The following is an 18,859-nucleotide window of genomic DNA, read 5'->3' on the forward strand; positions in this document are numbered from 1 at the left end:
ATGTATGGGATCTTTTATTTTAGCTTGTGAAACATGGGACCACCACTTTACAAGTTTTGACCAAGTTTTACACGTTTGTCGACTTTTGAGACTATAGTATCTTTAACACATAACATCTATATCTGAAAATACCCAGAATTCAGCTCTTGAAACACAAAATACTGTACTACCGCAGTATGAGTCATAATATCCATAAAACCTAGCAGTCAAACAGGGAACTGGTTCCAATCGTTTTTCCAACATACATTTTTCCCATAGGGGATTTTAGAAACACTTTAAAAAAAAGGGCTGTGTTTTGTGTAGGCGTTCCCTGAATTGACATTTTGATAACCGTGTAAATCTCTCTAGGACAAGGTGACTTTTATCAATGTATTTACACCCCCCAAAATTAAATGCTAATTAGCGGCCAATGTGGCTATCATAAAGTACTACAAATACCACGATGATCTGGACGAGACTGCCGAATCGAGGCAAAGGTAAGAATCTCTGGATCAACAATCTAATGTTAGGTAAATGTAGTAATTAATAAATAGGCTTTATTTCTTTAAATGGACAATTCTGTAAACTGTCTTGTGCAAGTTTTAAATTGATACAATACCTGTACGTGCAGGAGCTTGCAGGGATTTGTAGTTTTGCATGATGTCTAATTTTATTCTAATTAGCATTTTTGAATATGACTGTAAATAGAGCAGAATATATTGATAAAAGTCACCTTGTCCAAGAGAGATTTACATGGTTATCAAAACTTCACACCAGGTAAGCCTACATGAAACACAGCCCTTATTTTAACCTGTTAGGGCTAGGGGGCAGTATTGACACGGCTGGATAAAAAACATACCCGATTTAATCTGGTTACCACTCCTACCCAGTAACTAGAATATGCATATACTTATTACATATGGATAGAAAACACCCTAAAGTTTCTAAAACTGTTTGAATGGTGTCTGTGAGTATAACAGAACTCAAATGGCAGGTCAAAACCTGAGAGATTCCTTTACAGGAAGTGGCCTGTCTGACCATTTCTTGAACTTCTTTTCCATCTCTATCTTTTACTAAGGATCTCTGCTCTAACGTGACACTTCCCACGTCTTCCATAGGCTCTCAGAGCCCGGGAAAAAACAGAATGTCGTCATTCCAGCCCCAGGCTGAAACACATTATCGCCTTTCTCAAGTGGCCGATCAAGGGACTCTGGGCTTATGCGCGTGACCCGACCGCCCCAGCCTTTGTGATTTTTTCCTCTGTTTGCCGAAAAGGAGATTCCCTGTCGGAATATTATCGCTTTTCTACGAGAAAAATGGCGTAAAAATTGATTTTAAACAGCGGTTGACATGCTTCGAAGTACGGTAATGGAATATTTAGAATTTTATTGTCACGAATTGCGCCATGCGCGCGACACTTCTTTACCATTTCGGATAGTGTCTGGAACGCACGAACAAAAACGCCGCTATTCGGATATAACGATGGATTATTTTGGACCAAACCAACATTTGTTATTGAAGTAGCAGTCCTGGGTGTGCATTCTGACGAAGACAACAAAAGGTAATCAAACTTTTATAATAGTAAATATGATTATGGTGAGTGCTAAACTTGCCGGGTGTCTAAATAGCGAGCCCGTGATGCCTGGGCTATGTACTTAGAATATTGCAAAATGTGCTTTCACCAAAAAGCTATTTTAAAATCGGACATATCGAGTGCATAGAGGAGGTCTGTATCTATAATTCTTAAAATAATTGTTATGCTTTTTGTGAACGTTTATCGTGAGTAATTTAGTAAAATGTTAGCGAATTCCCCGGAAGTTTGCTAGTATGCTAGTTCTGAACGTCACATGCTAATGTAAAAAGCTGGTTTTTGATATAAATATGAACTTGATTGAACAAAACATGCATGTATTGTATAACATAATGTCCTAGGGTTGTCATCTGATGAAGATCATCAAAGGTGAGTGCTGCATTTAGCTGTCTTCTGGGTTTTGGTGACATTATATGCTGGCTTGAAAAATGGGTGTCTGATTATTTCTGGCTTGGTACTCTGCTGACATAATCTAATGTTTTGCTTTCGTTGTAAAGCCTTTTTGAAATCGAACAGTGTGGTTAGAATAACGAGAGTCTTGTCTTTAAATAGCTGTAAAATAGTCATATGTTTGAGAAATTGAAGTAATAGGATTTTTAAGGTTTTGAAAATCACGCCACAGGCTGCAAGTGGCTGTTACGTAGGTGGGACGAATTCGTCCCGCCTAGCCCAGAGAGTTAAGCTTTTCTAAAATACCCTATGGGGGAAAATGAATGGTGGAAAAACGATTGGAACCGCTTCCCTGTTTGACCGCTAGGTTTTTATGGGTATTATGATACCTCCACTGTGGGGCTCTATAACTACAACTAGTTAGCAGATGGAAATTTCAGAGTTTCCGAGTTCTGACTAGCACTTGAACGCGGCATTAGCTAGCCAACATTGCCATGACATCGCCTACAAGTGTGATGTGGGATTTCTATTGGAGAAATGTGAGTTATAGATCTGTTATTCTCATTGAACGCAAGTCTAAACAGCAGTAGATCTGTTCCATGTGCGCTAAATCTATGCTACCCGTTTTTAAGTCTAGTTTTTGCATCTTTTACTTTCGGTATTGTACACCAGCTTCAAACAGCTGAAAATAAATTATTTTGGGGTATGGAAAATATATTTCACAGCGGTTTAGATGGTACAATGATTATCTACCCTATACTTGCTTGTTTTGTCACATAAACTTAAATTAGGCAAACTATTTTTGCAACCTGGAAATGGTGGTGAGATTTCTGCATAGTGCATCTTTAAGGTGCTACCAGCCACCACTGGTATCCATATACAGTAGTGAGTGTGCTTCAGTAATCATATTGAATAGTGGTTTGAGTTTGTGCGAGTGTGTGTGTGTGTAAAAACTATATTCAATGGTTTCCATGCATATTCACCAGCACTTTGATCAATAACCTAGTTTACAGTGCATCATTTGCATTTCACTGATCTGTTTACATCTGTTGTATCCTGTGAATGCGACAAATACACTTTGATTGTATACATACCTACTGTACAGTACTCTACACCTCATTGAAATACCTTAATCTCTCCACTAGATGTCGATAGTACCCACGCCGAGCCACACAGGGCAAGATGTGAGTCTTCTGGTGAAGGGACCACAATGGGCACGGGGCTTGTTGCCGGGAACCTATTTGAGCGTTGCGCCAATGACGACAGCTGGAGGGAGCTGAGTGAGGCCAAGTTGTTCAGGAAGCCAGCTGACAGGGGGCGCTACGCACCTCTGATGTCATCATTGCGGGACATTGGTTACCATTGAGGGTCCACCAGGAGGAGCCACAAGGATGCTCCTGGTATAAAGGCTGTGTCCCAAATGGTACCCTATTTCCTACATAGTGCACTACTTTTGATCAGAACAATAGGGTGCCATTTGGAACGAGCCGTTTTCCTTCAGGCACAGATCAAGGATCAGCAGTCAGAACCAGCTTACCTTCCTTTAACCTTGTGGGGGAAGAAATGCAAAACTGACCTTAGATCAGGGGACTGAATCTGTGTCAGACTATCCACATACACCTGCCCAGCCAACCTTCAGCCTATCTTTCTAACCATTGCAATGAGGGGGAAGAAGTACTTTAGGTAAACCTTATCCTACTCGCACGGAGATGAGTCTGTGTCAGACAATCCACTCACACTGTGGAACAGTCATTTTGGGGACACTGTCTGCATATCTGAGGTGGTACGGGGGCAATCGTCTATGATGTTGATTGCCTGTAGTTCTTTATCAAAGTCCCTTGAAATGAAACACGTTCATGGTAAAAGCTTGACTACCTTGGCTGATTGTTAATTTAATGTAATAACATCTAGAATAACAACACACAGGTCAGCATGTGAACCCTTTGGAATTACCTGGATTTCTGCATAAACTGGCCCCGTGTGGCTCAGTTGGTAGAGCATGGTGTTTGCAACGCCAGGGTTGTAGGTTCGATTCCCACGGGGGACCAGTATGAAAAAAAAATGTGTGAAATGTATGCATTCACTACTGTAAGTCGCTCTGGATAAGAGTGTCTGCTAAATTACTAAAATGTAATGTAATGCAAATTTGATCTGATCTTCCTCTAAGTCACAACAACAGACAACACAGTGTACTTAAACTAATAACACACAAATTATTGTATTTTTCTTGTCTATATTGAATACATCATTTAAAAATTCATAGTATAGGTTGGACAAAGTATGTGAACCCCTAGGCTAATGACTTCTGCAAAAGCTAATTGGAGTCAGGAGTCAGCTAACCTGGAGTCCAATCAATGAGATGAGATTGGAGATGTTGGTTAGAGCTGCCTTGCCCTATAAAAAACAATCACAAAATGTGAGTTTGCTATTCACAAGAAGCATTGAATGGTGTTTATTTTATTTATCTATTTATTTCACCTTTATTTAACCAGGTAGGCAAGTTGAGAACATTTACAATTGCGACCTGGCCAAGATAAAGCAAGCAGTTTGACACATACAACAACACAGAGTTACACATGGAGTAAAACAAACATACAGTCAATAATATAGTAGAAACATAAGTCTATATACAAAGTGAGCAAATGAGGGGAGATAAGGGAGGTAAAGGCAAAAAAGGCCATGGTGGCGAAGTAAATACAATATAGTAAAACACTGGAATGGTAGATTTACAGTGGAAGAAAGTGCAAAGTAGAAATAGAAATAACGGGGTGCAAAGGAGCAAAATAAGTAAATAAAATAAATACAGTAGGGGAAGAGGTAGTTGTTTGGGCTAAATTATAGATGGGCAATGTACAGGTGCAGTAATCTGTGAGCTGCTCTGACAGCTGGTTCTTAAAGCTAGTGAGGGAGATAAGTGTTTCCAGTTTTAGAGATTTTTGTAGTTCGTTCCAGTCATTGGCAGCAGAGAACTGGAAGGAGAGGCGGCTGAAGGAGGAATTGGCTTTGGGGGTGACCAGAGAGATATACCTGCTGGAGCGCGTGCTACAGGTGGGTGCTGCTATGGTGACCAGCGAGCTGAGATAAGGGGGAACTTTACCTAGCAGGGTCTTGTAGATGACCTGGAGGTGTGAACCATGCCTCTAACAAAAGAGATCTCAGAAGACATAAGATTAAGAATTGTTGACTTGCATAAAGCTGGAAAGGGTTACAAAAGTATATCTAAACGCCTTGATGTTCATCAGCCCACGGTAAGACAAATAGTTTTTAAATGGAGAAAGTTCAGCACTGTTGCTACTCCCTAGGAGTGGCCGTCCTGCAAAGATGACTGCAAGAGCACAGCGCAGAATGCTCAATGAGGTTAAGAAGAATCCTACAGTGTCAGCTGAAGACTTACAGAAATCTCTGGAACATGCTAACATCTCTGTTGACGAGTCTACGACACGTAAAACACTAAACAAGAATGGTGTTCATGGGAGGACACCACGGAAGATGCCACTGCTGTCCAAAAGAACATTGCTGCACTTCTGAAGTTTGCAAAAGTGCACCTGGATGTTCCACAGCTACTGGCAAAATATTCTATGGACAGATGAAACTACAGTTGCGTTGTTTAGAAGGAACACACAACACTATGTATGGAGAAAAAAAGGCACAGCACACCAACATCAAAACCTCATCCCAACTGTAAAGTATGGTGAAGGGAGCATCATGGTTTGGGGCTGCTTTACTGCCTCAGGGCCTGGACAGCTTGCCATCAGACGGAAAAATGAATTCCCAAGTTTATCAAGACATTTTGCAGGAGAATGTAAGGCTATCTGTCTGCCAATTGAAGCTCTACAGAAGTTGGGTGATGCAACAGGACAACGACCCAAAACACAGAAATAAATCAACAACAGAATGGCTTCAATAGAAGAAAATATGCCTTCTGGAGTGGCCCAGTCAAGAGTCCTGACCTCAACCTGACTGAGATGCTGTGGCATGACCTCAAGAGAGCAGTTCACACCAGACATCCCAAGAATATTGCTGAACTGAAACAGTTTTGTAAAGAGGAATGATTCCTCCTGACCGTTGTGCAGGTCTGATCGGCAACTACAGAAAATGTTTGATTGAGGTTATTGCTGCCAAAGGAGGGTCAACCAGTTATTAAATCCAGGGGTTCACATACTTGTCCCACCCTGCACTGTGAATGTTTACACTGTGTGTTCAATAAAGTCATGAAAACGTATAATTGTTTGTGTGTTATTAGTTTAAGCAGACTGTGTTTGTCTATTGTTGTGACCTAGATGAAGTTCAGATGCAATTTTATGACCAATTTATGCAGAAATCCAGGTATTTCCAAAGGGTTCACATACGTTTTCTTGCCACTGTGCTTGTATTTATTAAGGATCCCCATTAGCTGCCATGAGAGATTTATATACATATTATTAATGTTAGCTCTCGTGTACATTTAAGGGCCAGCCGTGCTGCCTTCTTCTGAGCCAATTGTCATTTTCCCCTTTTTGTGGCACCTGACCACACGATTGAACAGTAGCCTAGTTGCGACAAAACTAGAGCCTGTAGGACCTGCCTTGTTGATAGAGATGTTGAAAAGGCAGAGTAACGCTTTATTATGGACAGACTTCTCCCCATCTTAGCTGCTCTTGTATCAACATGTTTTGACCATGACAGTTAACAATCCAGGGTTACTCCAAGCAGTTTAGTCACTGTTAACTTGCTCAATTTCCACAGGATTTATTACAAGATTTAGTTGAGGTGTGGGGTTTAGTGAATGATTTGTCCCAAATACAATGCTTTTAGTTTTTGAAATATTTAGGACTAACTTATTCCTTTCCACCCATTCTGAAACTAACTGCAGCTCTTTGTTAAGTGTTGCAGTGATTTCACTCGCTGTAGTAGCTGACTTGTATAGTGTTGAGTCATCCGCACGCATAGGACACACTGGCTTTACTCAAGGGCAGCTGCATGTCATTAGTAAAGACTGATGAAATATTGGACCACCTCTAACCTAATCATCCCATCAGAGGAACACCTCTGTTTCCATCCACGTCAATGGCTCAGATTATTGTGTGTGTGAGTATGAGAATGCTATGGCAGAGGTAGTATCAAGAAGATCAGAGGAACACCTTTTTCCAACCACGTCATGGTTATATTATTATATTACCAGGTTGTTATTATTATTACCTGAGTATCACACCTATGACAAACGTATTACTTAGTGTGTGTGTGTGTGTGTGTGTGTGTGTGTGTGTGTGTGTGTGTGTGTGTGTGTGTGTGTGTGTGTGTGTGTGAGAGAGAGAGAAGTTGCAGAATGGTGTGTGTTTGGTAGGACGTACCAGTTACGGGCTGGTAGATAGGGTGAGATGTTTATGCCACATGGGCCATAAAGCTCATTGTTATCCGGGTTGGACTGTTACCTATGTCATAACTCTCCTGTGACGATCTGAAGGATGAGGATACAAGGGGGGTCCGCTCTACAGCATGCTCTCTCTCATAGAGTGGGAGAGCGGGAAGTTGACTGTTTTATGGTCGGTCATAAAATACGCTGCCCCTATGCTCTGTAGTGTTTGAGATTGGAATGTAAACTGTGGGACACAGAGACACCATTGGACATCAAAAGTTTGAATAATTAAACAATGTTTCTACTTTGATAATTTGGGAATGGTCCGTGGACGCTTAACGGACAGTTATGACGAGTGTGTTTTATTTGGTGATCTCACGAAGGACAGAAAACATGCATAACTGTATCTCTTAAAGTGTACATTTCACAGCTGTCAGGTTTACATCTAAATATTGTTAAACGTATGTGATTAAACATGAAACTATTTGTGAAAAGATGTAATGTGATGTTAACCGTCTAAATGAGAGTGTGGATTTTCATATAAAGATGAACTAGTCAGTGGCCACACCCCCGTGAGCCCAGACATCACATAAGCGTCATAGAACCTCCCCTTCTTCCACATAGTATAAAACCCACTTCCTACAAAATATACATTAAGTCAGAGAAACCCGGGACAGAGTCTCCATGTTGGAATGGCTACAAGTCAGAGAATGCCGGGACAGAGTCCCCATGTTGGAATGGCTACAAGTCAGAGAACGCCGGGACAGAGTCCCCACGTTGGAATGGCTACAAGTCAGAGAACGCCGGGACAGAGTCCCCACGTTGGAATGGCTACAATTCTATAGGCCACGGAGATACACATCAGCCTGCTGAGACGGCCCACAGTCCGGAGCCTCCTGAGACGGCCCACAGTCCGGAGCCTCCTGAGACGGCCCACAGTCCGAGCCTCCTGAGATGGCCCACAGTCCAGAGCCTCCTGAGACGGCCCACAGTCCGGAGCCTCCTGAGACGTCCCCTAGTCTGGAGCCTCCAGCGACGTCCTCCAGTCCGGGGTCTCCAGCGACGGTCTGCAGTCCAGAGTCTCCAGCGGTGGTCTGCAGTCCAGAACCTCCATCGGCGGTCTGCAGTCCAGAACCTCCAGCGGCGGTATGCAGTCCAGAACCTCCAGCGGCGGTATGCAGTCCAGAATCTCTGGTGATGATCCACGGTCCGGGTCCTTCGGCGACGATCCAGGGTCCGGTGACACAAAAGCGGAGGGATCAGCGGGCGGAGCGGGGGTTACGCCCCGAACCGGAGCCGCCTCCTCTGCTGGAGGATCCGCGGGATGAGAAGGTTCTTCGTCCTGCACCAGAGCCGCCACCGACATTAGTCACTCACCCTAACCCTCCCTTTTTTTTGTTTTTTTGTTGTTGTTGTTTTAGGTGGCGTTCGGAGTCCACACTTTGGGGGGGGGGTACTGTCACGTCCTGACCATAGAAAGCTGTAATTTTCTATGGTAGAGTAGGTCAGGGCGAGACAGTTTTTTTTCTAGTTTAGATTTTCTATGTTGTTATGTTCTAGTTTTGTATTTCTATGTTGGGCTTTTTTTGGGATGATCTCCAATTAGAGGCAGCTGGTCATCATTATCTCTAATTGGAGATCATACTTAAGTAGTTGTTTTTCCCACGGTTTGTGGGAGATTGTTTTTTGTGTAAGTGTATGTTGTAACGCTTCGTCACGGTTTGTTGTTTTGTTCATTCAGTTTATTTGTATGGCTTGCATAGTTTCACAGTTAAAATAAAATGTGGAACGATACACACGCTGCGCTTTGGTCCGCTCCTTCATACGACAACCGTGACAGATCCTGTCTTTTTCCATGTCTAAACCAACTAGCCTCGTAATACATTTTTTTAAATTCATATTTATGAATGGACTACAAGTCTGATATTAAGGCACAGGAAAGTTTACATGTTCCAGAAGGCATTTCTGCCAAAAACGCATTGATAAAAATGTAATGTTTACATTCAAATGCTGCTCCTATGAAGTAGTGACGTGCGACATATACCTAGTTCCCTGAAACTAGTCACAAAGGTTCCTGTTTTGACTAATTTAATAGAGTGGGTTAGGTCTGCTCTATACCAAATTAGCATACCCCCTGAGTCTCTTCCCTGTTTCACACCTGGTAGTTTGGTGGATGGGACTACCAACTCTCTGTAACCTAAAGGGCAAGCAGTGGGTCTGTCTCCTCTATACCATCTTTCTTGTAGGCTGACAATGTCTGTATTTCCAATTTCTTTATAAAGTCTGGTTTCCTACTCTTTAGGCCAAAGGCAGATGACCTCAGACCTTCTATATTCCAGCATGAGATAGTAAAAGCTTTGCGTTCCTTAGTGTCTAGTGTTGTTTCTGTGTGGTCTAGGCTCAGACCATTATAGTAGGTGTGAGCAGAGCATGTTGAACATCTGATACAAACCTCTTAGGTCGCAGGATGAGACTTGGGTGGGTGTATTTGTGGGGGTTGAGCCTGTTGCTCTGCTCACGTCCTGGGCATATGTGCGGCTGTCATGTTGAGGTCCTTGCTGCAAACACACACGCACACGCACACACAGAGCAAGAGACTGAAGAGAGCATGTTTGTGAACTATACTGAACAAAAATATAAACGCAACACGGAACAATTTCTTTTTTTTAATATATTTTATTTTTGCATTTTCCAATTAAGAACATTCAAAACAAAAATGAAAATATGTTAGACAACAAAGGACAAAGTGACGGTAACAGACGAGCGTAATAAAAAATAAAAATTATATATACGGACATACATAATACATAAAAAAACATACATGATACATAAGTCATAATAAAGAGTAAAATAAAAAATAATAATAATGAGACATTGAATTATATGGTCACCTGCAGTAAGCTACATATTATACATTACGTGTGAAACATTATATAAGAATTATATAGAGATTCAATCAATGTGATGTGAGGGGAGATTCTCCATATAGTCAATAAAAGGTTGCCAAATTCTGTAAAATGTCTTTAACTTATTCCTCAAGCAGTAAGTGATTTTCTCCAGTGGGGTACAACTATTAACTTCCGATAACCACATTGCAACTGGCAGGAAGGAATCCGATTTCCATTTCAAGGCAATACATTTCTTGGCAATGGCTGGCAATATTTCTGTTAGCTTTATAGTATGACTTTGCCTAAGATTGGTGTTAGTATAGTTACCCAGTAGACAGACCTCCGGGTCTAAAGGGAATGCCACCCCGTGGATTGAGGATATGGTATCGCATACCCCCTGCCAGAAACCGTGTAGTTTTGAACACTGCCAAGTGGAATGGAGGAATGTTCCTTCATCTGAGCCACATCTAAAACATAGGGAGGAGATATCAGGGTTGAACTTGTGCAGTCTAGATGGGGTGATATAGAGCTGATGGAGGAAATTAAACTGGATCAGTCTGTATCTGGAGTTCAAGGTGGATGTAACACCATCCCTGCATAGGTCTCTCCATAGGCCCTCATCAAGATCAATACCCAGATCTTTTTCCCATCTAAGTCGGGGTTTATCTAGCTCAGGCAGTGTTAGTACTGACATAAGAGCATCGTAAACACGGGAAATGGTCTTGAATAGTGGTTGGTCTGCATGGCAGAGTTGTTCAATAGGTGACATCTTAGGTACGTTCCATTGTCCCTTGAGAGTCACCCTAATAAAGTCTCGTAGTTGTAGGTAGCTAAAGAAGTCCCTGTTAGACAAGTGGTATTTCTGTTTCAGCTGTTCAAAAGACATAAGAACTCCCTCCTCATAACAGTGTTCCAGAAGAGTGATCCCCTTATCAGACCATGGTCTAAAGTTACTATTCTGGAAAAACATAGGGATCAATCTATTGTTCCATAGAGGGGTTTTAGGGGAAAGACATCCCTCTCGTCTGAACAGCTCATGCAGTTTGCACCATGCCAGGACAGAATGTATGATTAAAGGGTTGTCTGTGATGGTTTTTATAGATTTTCTGTCCCATTTGTAAAACAATTCTGCCCCCGTGTCATCATTCACCTCAAGCTTTTCAATGTTCAACCATGAGGGAGAGGGACCATTGTCAAACCTCTGAGCCAGAAACCTAGACTGTGCAGCCCAGTAGTACATTCTAAAATTGGGGAGGTTTAAGCCCCCTTGACTGTAATCCAGGGTCAGTTTGTCCAGGCTAACCCTCGGGGTTTTGCCATGCCAGATAAACCGTCTGGTCAGCTTGTCGAGAGAGGAAAAGAATGCTGCGGGCACAGGGATAGGGAGAGATTGAAACAAATATAGAAATCTGGGCAGGATATTCATTTTAATCACATTGATTCTACCCAGTAGAGTGAGAGGCAAGTCCATCCACTTACACAGGTCACCCTCCACTTTTTGCAACAAGCTGGCCAGATTAAGTTTATAGAGGTTGTTCAGGTTACCATCCACCATTATGCCCAAATATGTGAAGCCCAGAGGCGACCATCGAAAAGGAAACTTGTGCTTGATGGTATGATGGTCAAAGACAGACAACGGTAAGATTTCACTTTTATCGAAGTTAACCTTATATCCAGAGAAAGAACTATAACACTGTAGTAGGATCTGCAAGTGAGAGAGGGAGTGTTCTGGGTTTGTTAGAAATAAGATAAGGTCGTCCGCAAAGAGTGATAATTTATGGGTATGGGGGCCCACCTCAAAGCCATCTATGTCAGGGCACGATCTAATAGCCTCAGCCAACGGTTCGATGGCGAGGGCAAAGAGGTGGGGGCTAATTGGGCAACCTTGTCTGTTCCCCCTATAGAGAGGGAAAGAGGAGGAAGTAATCCCATTGGTAGCAATCCTAGCTTTAGGAGATTTGTAGAGTGATTTTATCAAATTTACAAACACAGTACCTAAACCAAACTTTTCCAAGACGCGAAAGAGGTATGGCCATTCAACCCTATCAAAGGCCTTTTCAGCGTCGAGGGAGACTGCGACACTAGGTATTTTGTTTTTGTTAGCAAGGTGAATTATATCAAAGAACCTTCTGAGATTATTGGAGGACAGTCTATTAATTATGAAGCCAGTCTGATCTGGGTTGACATGACTCCAGTCTCTTAGATAGCATCTTGGTGACCAGTTTACAATCTGTGTTAAGGAGAGAGATTGGTCTATAGGAGGCGCACTTTAGCGTGTTTTTCCCTTTCTTGTGGATTACAGTAATCACTGCTTGAGAGAAAGACTCTGGAAAGCAGTTGTCTTCCCCGGCTTTTTTAAGTACCTCCATAAGGTAGGGGACCAACAGCTCCCTAAATTCTTTGTAGAACTCTGGAGGGAAGCCATCCTCCCCAGGGGATTTATTAGAAGGTAAGGATTTAATGGCTTCCAACAATTCAGGAACTGAGAAGTTTTCACTCAGGCGCTCTCTGTCTTCCTCTGACAGGCATGGGAGGTTGAGAGGGGAGAGAAAGGAGTCGATCTCTGATAGATCATCGCTTGATTGGGAAGTGTAGAGGTCTTCATAGTATTTCTTAAAGGTATTATTAATTTCGGTAGGGTCGAAAGATATCTCATTAGTAAGAGTTTCTATAGCATTAATTGTCCTCTTACTTTCCTCTGCTTTCAGTTGCCATGCCAGTACTTGTGAGCTTTCTCTCCAAGCTCATAATAACGCTGTTTTGATTTAGTGATGGCCCTCTCAGCTTGATATGTGTTCAGAATATTATATTTCCGTTTTTTATTTACCAAAAGCCTGTATAGATCTTTAGTCGGGCCTCTTTGGTAGGTTTTCTCTAGCTCGGAGATTTCAGATTCAAGGACATTCAGTTCCGCACCGTGTTTTCTCTTCAACCCTTTAGTATAGGAAATTATCTGTCCCCTCAGATAGGCTTTCAATGTGTCCCAAAGAATGAAACTGTCAGGAGCGGAGGGTTTGTTTGTCAAAGTAAAAATAATGATCTGCTCTTTGATAAATGCACAAAATTCAGGTTGCTTTAGGAGTGTAGAATTTAGTCTCCATCTATATGCTCCATTTACCTTGGTAGGAATGGAGATTGATAATACCAGAGGAGAATGGTCACTAAGCAATCTGGGGAGATACTCGATATCTAACACTCTATGAAACAGTTGGGTCGATAGTAAAAAGTTATCTATGCGTGTGTGTGTCTTGTGTGGGTGTCAATCAAAAGAGTAGTCCCTATCCTGTGGGTGCAACTGTCTCCAGATGTCTAGTAAATTAAGATCTTTCATGAATGACATGGTGAGCTTGGCGGCTTTGGTAAGAAGTGAGGGTTTATCAGAGGACCTATCAAGAACTGTATCTAAACAAAAATGTAAATCTCCTCCAACCAGTAGCCATCCTGATGGTGCCTGAGTGACCTGAAGGAAGACATTCTGTATAAACATATGGTCATCGAAGTTAGGAGCATAAATATTCAACAGGGTCCAAGACTCTGAAAACATATGCCCCTGCACCAAAACAAACCTGCCCGAGGGATCAGAGATGGTGTTGTTGACGCAGAAGGGGATGTGTCTACTTATCAAAATTGCAGTTCCTCTTGCTTTGGAGTTAAAAGAGGACGCGAAAACTTGTCCTACCCATTCCCTCTTCAATTTCTTGTGTTCGTTCGCTGGCTGTAAGATGTGTTTCTTGTAGAAACACAATGTCAGCCTTTAATTTCTTAAGGCATGTATAGACTCTTTTCCTTTTAATCGGGCTGTTAAGACCTTTTACGTTGAATGTGACATATTTTAGTGGATTAAGCATAGGTTGGGTTTCAAATATGTAACCGAATGAAAATCTCTCATATGTAAATAGTCAGGAAATGTTTCAACTTAGGTTTGAACACAGAAGTGACCTATGTGTCTCTTTAGGAAGGAAACAACAATAAAACATGGAAAAAAAATCCCACCCACCCCGATTGTCAGACTAAAACAACAATCCCAACAATCAAACATGAATACACTTGTAGAGATACGTTGCTGCTCGCTTTCCACCTTACTCTTACTAGCTAAACCTTGGCGTAAACTAAAACCTGCGAGCTCTCTAAGTTGAAAACAAACGTTGTGAATAGACATTTATGGCTGAATATTTACTGCCCACGGTGAGGGCTGCTTGAGTCACTTTTCGGGAGAGGGCCTAAACCCACTTATTTGCTTCGCCCAGTGGATATTGACTAAACCAAAATATACTCTCCTGTAAATGTAATAGAACTCACCCCGGGGAAAAACGGTTAGTTGAAAATGTACAAATCAATTATAGCGACCGGATAGCAGGCTAAACGGATCCAAATTCCAAGAAGATATCAGCAGTTCAGTTCAGATAAGAGAAAACAAAGAAATTGGATCTTATCCCCCAGAGAGACCGTTTTTCAGACGCGGTTCGGTTCTTTGAGAAAAGTGAACACTTCTCCCGGTGTGTTGAAGATATGGCATCGGCCTTTGTACTGAACTTTCATCCGCGCAGGGTGGATGAGGTAGCCGGTGATGTTCTTCTCCTTCAGTGCTTTGGCGGCCGGTCTGAACTGCTTGCGACGTCTGGCGAGATCGGCACTCATATCCGGGAAAAGGCTGAACCTCTTGCCATCGAAGGTGATGTCCCCTTTGGCTCTTGCGAGTTGCAGTATCTTCTCTCTGTCTTGGAAACGGAGGAACCTGACCAGAACGGCACGTGGGGGCTCCTCTGGCCGGGGTTTCGGCGCTGATGTTCTGTGAGCGCGTTCGATTTCCAGCGGCTTGGTGAAGTTGATTATGCCTAGGACATCCGGGATCCATTGAGTGAAGAAGCGGACAAGGGTCACGGCCCTCGCAGTCCTCTTTCAATCCCACCACACGGATATTACTACGTCAGCTCTGGTTCTCCATCTGGTCTACTTTGTTTTTGAGGTAGGCATTATCCTTCTGCAGTTCTATCAGAACCTGGTCATGTCGAGCGACGGTATCCTCAACTGTGCTAATGCGCATCTCGGCCTCAGTCGTTCTCAGAAGGAGATCATTCATGGAGAATTTCAGGTCGTCGATGGAAGAATGGAGTTCAGCCGATTTCTTGTCACTTTTCATAGAAAGACCTTTGTTACCATCCTGAATTTCCCGGAGGAGAGTAGCCAGCATGTCGGCAGGCTCGCAAGAGGCTTTTTTAAAAACTTTTCGTCGTGACTTTTCCCTCCCGCGCCCTTCATTTTGAGTAGCCTACTGAACGCGCTAACAACACGGAACAACATGGAGTTATTTGGACATAAATTATGAACTTCATCGAAAAAAACAACATTTGTTGTGGACCTGGGATTCCTGGAAGTGCCTTCTGATGAAGATTATTAAAGGTAAGGGAATATTTCTAATGTTATTTATGATTTTAGATGATTCCAACATGATGGCTATCTGTATTGCGTAGTGTATTTTTCTGAGCAGTTTATTCAGATTATTGCAAAGTGTGCTTTCTCAGTAAAGTTATTTTGAAATCTGTCAATGCGGTTGCATTCAGGAGATGTTAATCTATAATTCTTTGAATAACAGTTTAATACTTTAACCACGTTTTATAATGAGTATTTTTTTGTAAATTCACTGGCAGTTTTGGGGGAGACACATTTTCTCAATGACACACGCCGATGTAAAATGCTGTTTTTGGATAAATATGAACTTGATAGAACAAAAAATGCATGTATTGTCTAACATAATGTCCTAGGAGTGTCTTCTGATGAAGATTGTCAAAGTTTAGTGCATAATTTTAGCTGGTTTTCTGCATTTGGTGACGCCTGTCCTTGAATTGAAAATGGCTGTGTGTACTTTTTTGGCTATGTACTCTCCTAACATAATCTAACTTTATGCTTTTGCCGTAAAGCCTCTTTGAAATCGGACAATGTGGTTCGATTAAGGAGATGTTTATCTTTCAAATGGTGTAAAATAGTTGATTGTTTGAGAAATTGAAATTATTAGATTATTGCTGTTCTGAATCTCGCGCCATGCTAGCAATCCCGTCAGTGGGATTCTATCCCCAAGAGGTTTTAAGCAAGTCAGTCATATCAGCACATTTTTTAAAAGGCAGTAAATGAGGCTGAATGAACTGTTTCGGTGCCAGACAAGGCTCCGCTGATAGCCAGGTGTAGCGGTGGTAAGGATTCACTCCATGGTGCTGAAAATAAAGCTCTGCTGTTGGGACAGCTTTATGTAATCAAATCAAATCAAATTTTATTGGTCACATACACATGGTTAGCAGATGTTAATGCGAGTGTAGCAAAATGCTTGTGCTTCTAGTTCCGACAGTGTAGTAATATCTGACAAGTAATCTAACAATTTCACAACAACTACGTTATAAACACAAGTGTAAAGGGATGAACAAGAATATGTACATATAAATATATGGACGAGTGATGGCCGTGCGGCATAGGCAAGATGCAGTAGATGGTATAGAGTACAGTATATACATATGAGCTGAGTAATGTAGGGTATGTAACCATTATATAAAGTGGCATTGTTTAAAGTGACTAGTGATACATTTAATAGATCAAATTATTAATTATCTCGGTCCCAGCTTTGATGCACCAGTACTGACCTCGCCTTCTGGATGATAGCGGGGTGAACAGGCAGTGGTTGTTGTCCTTGATGATCTTTTTGGCCTTCCTGTGACATAAGGTGATGTATATGTGTCCTGGAGGGCAGGTAGTTTACCCCTGGTGATGCATTGTGCAGACCGCACTACCCTCTGGAGAGCCTTACGGTTGTGGGTGGAGCAGTTGCCGTACCAGGCGGTGATACAGCCCAGCAGGATGCTCTCGATTGTGCATCTGTAAAAGTTTGTGGGTGATTTTGGAGACAAGCCAAATTTCTTCAGCCTCCTGAGGTTGTAGAGGCACTGTTGCACCTTCTTCACCACGCTGTCTGTGTGGGTGGACCATTTAAATTTGTCAGTGATGTGTACACCGAGGAACTTAAAACTTTCCACCTTCTCCACTACTGTCCGGTCGATGTGGATGGGGGGTGCTCCCTCTGCTGTTTTCTGCAGTTCACGATCATCTCCTTTGTTTTGTTGACGTTGAGTGTGAGGTTATTTCCTGACACCACACTCCAAGGGCCCTCACCTCTTCCTTGTAGGCTGTCTCGTCGTTGTTGGTAATCCAGCCTACCACTGTAGCGTCGTCTGCAAACTTGATGATTGAGTTGGAGGCGTGCATGGCCACACAGTCATCGGTGAACAGGGAGTACAGGAGAGGGCTGAGAACACACCCTTGTGGGGCCCCAGTGTTGAGGATCAGCGGGGTGGAGATGTTGTTTCCTACCTTTACCACCTGGGGGTGGCCCGTCAGAAAGTCCAGGACCCAGTTGCACAGGGCGGGGTCGAGACCCAGGGTCTCGAGCTTAATGACGAGTTTGTAGGGTACTATGGTGTTAAATGCTGAGCTGTAGTCAGTGAACAGCATTCTTACATAGGTATTCTTCTTGTCCAGATGGGTTAGGGCATTGTGCAGTGTGATTGCGATTGCGTCGTCTGTGGACCTATTGGGGCGGTAGGCAAATTGGAGTGGGTCTAGGGTATAAGGTAGGGTGGAGGTGATGTGATCCTTGACTAGTCTCTCAATGCACTTCATGATGACAGAAGTGAGTGCTACGGGGCAATAGTTGTTTAGCTCAGTTATCTTATCTTTCTTGGGGACAGGTGACTCTCTTGAAGAAGGTGGGCACATCAGACTGAGATAGGGATTGATTGAATATGTCCGTAAACACACCACACCAGCCACACCAGCGCATGCTCTGAGGACGCGGCTAGGGATGCCGTCTGGGTCAGCAGCCTTGCGATGGTTAACACGTTTAAATGTTTTACTCACGTTGGCCACGGTGAAGGAGAGCCCACAGGTTTTGGTAGCGGGCCGTGTCAGTGGCACTGTATTGTCCTCAAAGCGAGCAAAAAAGTTGTTTAATTTGTCTGGGAGCAAGACGTCGTGTCTGCGACAGGGCTGGTTTTCTTTCTGTAATCCGTGAGTGACTGTAGACCCCGCCACATACGTCTCGTTTTTGAGCCGTTGAATTTCGACTCTTCTTTGTCTCTATACTGACGCTTAGCTTGTTTGATTGCCTTGGTTGATGTAGGTTTTTGGGCACCGTTTGTCACTGTTATACTGCAATTAATGTATTGTTTAGTGTTGTGTTGTCTTGTGTAGTGGCTTTGCTGGAATGCATCCCCCCAAAATTTGGGGTTTGCCCCACCAAGATTAACATGCAAAAATCGCCAATGGGTCACGACTTCCGCCGAAGTTGGTTCCTCTCCTTGTTCGGGCGGCGTTCGGCATTGCCGGTCTTCTAGCCATCATCGATCCACTTTGCATTTTTCCATTTGTTTTGTCTTGTCTTCCCACACACCTGGTTTCAAATCCATCATTACATGTTGTATATTTAACCCTCTATTCCCCCCATGTCCTTGTCCGGAATTGTTTATTGTAAGTGCATGTGCACGTTTATTCTGGTGTGCGACGGTTTTTTACCCATTTATTGTTTGTTCTGATTCCGGTGGGTTTTATTATTAAACTGCTGCGTTGTAAACCCAGAGTTTGCTCTCCTGCGCCTGACTTCTCTGCCGCCAGTACGCACCCCTTACACACTGGGCC

This window comes from Salmo salar, chromosome ssa07 (assembly GCF_905237065.1).
Source record: "Salmo salar chromosome ssa07, Ssal_v3.1, whole genome shotgun sequence".
In the NCBI taxonomy this organism is placed as follows: domain Eukaryota; kingdom Metazoa; phylum Chordata; class Actinopteri; order Salmoniformes; family Salmonidae; genus Salmo; species Salmo salar.